Source organism: Phascolarctos cinereus, unplaced genomic scaffold, assembly GCF_003287225.1.
Source record: "Phascolarctos cinereus isolate Bilbo 61053 unplaced genomic scaffold, phaCin_HiC Scaffold_7;HRSCAF=346, whole genome shotgun sequence".
In the NCBI taxonomy this organism is placed as follows: Eukaryota; Metazoa; Chordata; class Mammalia; order Diprotodontia; family Phascolarctidae; genus Phascolarctos; species Phascolarctos cinereus.
The window spans coordinates 158,990,028-158,993,845 of NW_027556180.1; the positions used below are offsets into that span (position 1 = coordinate 158,990,028).

At 34.2% G+C, this 3,818-nt stretch overlaps 1 pseudogene; it reads left to right on the forward strand.

The window, feature by feature from the left end:
- Positions 1-2,631: 2,631 nt before the first annotated feature.
- LOC144454872 (E3 ubiquitin-protein ligase RNF170 pseudogene) lies at positions 2,632-3,159 on the forward strand (annotated as a pseudogene).
- Positions 3,160-3,818: the final 659 nt, after the last annotated feature.

Genomic DNA, 3,818 nt, shown 5'->3' on the forward strand with positions numbered 1-3,818 from the left:
TGTTAGAGATTCCACATGGATTCTACTTGCTGAAAAAAAATCACAAATTTGGTCAAATTATGTGCAAATAGGAGCATTTAGATAATCTCACTCTTGTGAGAACTCACACTTCTTTCTATTTCAAGTCTTTGCAGAACATCCTCTATGAAACCAGCAAGTAACTTAGAGGTACACAAATCTCCCTGTCTTATGCCCCATTTAACATTAAGATTCAATGAGTCATCTAACAGGTGATCTACAAGAAAACTTGTTTCATTTTAACATATGAATGGGAGACAACTTGTTTGAAGTGGATGTTTAAAGATGCTGTTTATTTATTTATTTATTTTTACAAAGTCAAATGCGTTAAAAGAATCAAAAAGACATAGACATGGAAAGAGTCTGTATTTCTGCACTACTATGCTATTTTTTACTTTGTAGATGAAGTCTGATATAGAAAGTCATTTGCAAAAGGCCATTTTTTTTCCTTTCTCATTTTCCATCAATAATATATTTGATGCATGCATAGACCATTATCCTAAAGATCTCCTAGAGATTAGAAATTATATGATTTGGATTCTGAGGTGGTGTGATGTAGTGAAAAGAGTCCAGGATTTAAGTCAGAGGTCATGGGCTTAGTAGTGACTGCTACCTACTTACATTTGGGTAAATCACAGTAACTGTAGGCTTTAGCTTGTCCATGTATGACTATATGTGTTACTATATGGGAATCACTAATATTCCTTTCAATTACAGAGTCTATGCTAATATCCCTTCAAATGCATAAATAAATGAACATATGTATATATAATACATATATGCACATGTATTACAAATGTGTTATATGTGAATAAAGATATCACATTACACATGTATTTGTGTGCATATGTAATATGTGCATATATGCAATATGTTCATATTTACGTCTTTCACAAAAAACTTATCTCTTATTTGTTTCTCCCAGATTGTTTGTAATTTTTCCCTCTTCAAGATACTTTAAAAGGGAAAAAAAATGAACAGTAAATGAAAGACATTATGCCTAAATCTTGATGATACGAAATTGGCCACAAACACACTGATACACACACACACACACACACGCACAGAAACACTGGGCAGGCACTGGAGATGAACAGTGAACTATACATAGATTTGAATTCAATTTCCTCACTGCTTCAAAAGCCCACTATTTTAACACCACTATTCTACCCATGAGAGAAAAAAAAATATATATATATATATATAGATCAGGGAACACTGTCGTGGAAGAATAAAAGTTGAAAGTAATCCAAGAGAAAATGGAAATATGCCTTTTATAATGAAACAGTATATTAACATAATGACTTGCGTGGAAAAAGATGTCATCAATGAACTATATGAGGGAATGAAGTGGTTCAAGTGTATAGTGAGAATGATAGACAATAGACAGAATGCCTGAATTCTGCGTTGAATATTAAAAGGGTTGAAAAGAACTGGAGGGGCAGGTAGGTGGTGCAATGGATAGAGCACCAGCCCTGGAGTCAGGAGGACCTGAGTTCAAATCCAGCCTCAGACACTTGACACTAGCTGTGTGAATCTGGTCAAGTCATTTAACCCCATTACCTAGCCAAAAAAAAAAAAAGAACTAGAAAAAGACCTTTAGCACTTTCAGTAGATGCTCTCTGGTAGATTTATAGAAGGGCATGGATAAAAATCACTCAATGTGGTGAGTCATGTAGTGATTCCAGAACTGTATAAGCGAAGACATAAACTTCATCCCTGAGAAAACAGATCCATCCAAGTTGGTAACAAATAATCATATTATTTACTTTATTAAACTTTTCATTTTCTAAGGACATATAGCACATACAGCTTGTTGTAACGAATAAAGGATCCTTCTTGAAGACAGGAAGACATTGGTTCCTGTCTGTGATTCATACTAGATATGTGACTATAGGCAACTCACTTTATCTTTCAGGAGATAAGGTAATAATCTAAGATCATCATTATAGATGAATTGTCAATTTACATGACAAGAAATAATTTCTACAGTAAGCAAAATTTAAATTGAGATTAAAAAATAATTTACTAAGATAACTTTTTTTTTTTAAAGTTCACTTCCAAAAGCTGCTTATTCTGGCCAGAAAGTGAGTTGTTCTTTCTTTCAGTTCTCTTTAAGCCTCTGGAAAATATCTCTATTATTCATGCTGAATGAATGCTACCTTGGTCCATTGACAGGTGATAGCTGTCAATCCTGCATATGTTTCCTTAGTCATTTGCCAATCATTAGTTTTATGAAGGTAAGAAACCAGGCTGAGAGATTATTTCAGCTCTCTGAACAAGACATACAGTAGCAATGATGGTTGAAAAGTTACCTTAAGTATGAAAGAAAACAGAGATTTCCTATTTTCTCGGGCCTGCACTACAGAAGCACAAAGTGAAGAAAGCTGTAGGCTGGACCAGAAGCCTGTCCCGTGGCTAGGCCAAACATCAGACTGGCTGCCTGAGATTCATGATGAGGCCCTGTCCCTGCTGGTCTTCCCTGGTGTGGAGTCTGTTAGTGCAAAACAAAACATTCCCCCTAATAACCATGAACTAGTTGAGGCAATTCAGGAACAATTTCAGACAGATCAGGATGCACCAGCTGTTTTATGGCTTCAGTTCTACACTGATATGTCCTGTCTAATCTGTTTTCACCAGGTATCTCTTTCTATTGAAACAAACTGTGGACATCTTTTTTGTGGTACCTGCATTATTGTGTATTGACTATATGTTTCATGGTTTAGGACCAATAGTTGTCTAATCAGCAGACAAACAGTTACCCTACTCTTGCCAGAAATTGGTGAAGATAATCAGACTCAGGATGTCTCAGAATTGCATCAAAATATGAATGACCATAATCAAACATTCTTAGGACAACCCAGATCAATTGCAGAAAGAATTATGGATCTGCCCACTTTACTGAGACGTATTCAGACAAATGTTTTCAGTTGGGAGCCTTTTCCGGGTGTTCCCTATCAGGATACTACTTTGTTTGCTGGGAGCTTTTTTTCTTATACCACTCTTGGATTTTGTTCCTGAGGCCTTGATTGGAATCCTAGGATTTCTAGATGATTTCTGTGTCATTTTTTATTGCTTGTGTATGTCTCCATCATGTATCAAGAAGTGCTAACACGAAGGCCAACCAGACGAAATAAATGAATGTTGCTTGAGAATACGTAGAAAACTATTTAAAGGAATCAGATCAAAACACTTTTTGCAGGTTCAAAAACATCTTAGGAAATTTTGCTAAATGGAACTATATCAGTGTATTGGAAGTTGTAATACTGAAGATAGATTTATAATCATCTAAGCAATGTCTATTCATTAAATAACTAGCTGCATAAAATAATGACCTCTGAAAAAGTCACTATATGGGGCAATTAAGCTAAAAAGAATATTTTTATATCTTGACTTTACCTATCCCTCAAAACTAAACCAATTGATCATGTAGAAAGTTATTACTAAATGTGCAATTTTTCTATTAACTTCCTATATGAAGTATAGGTACACTGAATAATTTTCTTGTTATAGTAACATGTTACATAAAATTTTAAAAATCAGTGTCTTTTAGCATTTACTATGTTTGTGCATTTGCAATACATTTTTGATTTTCCATTCCATGCATAACTACTTTCATCAGCTAAAACTAAATGTACTTTAACTTGGTACAGGATTCATTTAATGCCTACATTGGCTTATATAAAACAAGTTTTTAATGAATTTCAAATTTCATAGCCTAGTACACAATGCCTTACAAATACTAAGCACTCAAGAAATGTTTGTTGATTGAACAAAATATATACATTTTCTCAACCAAA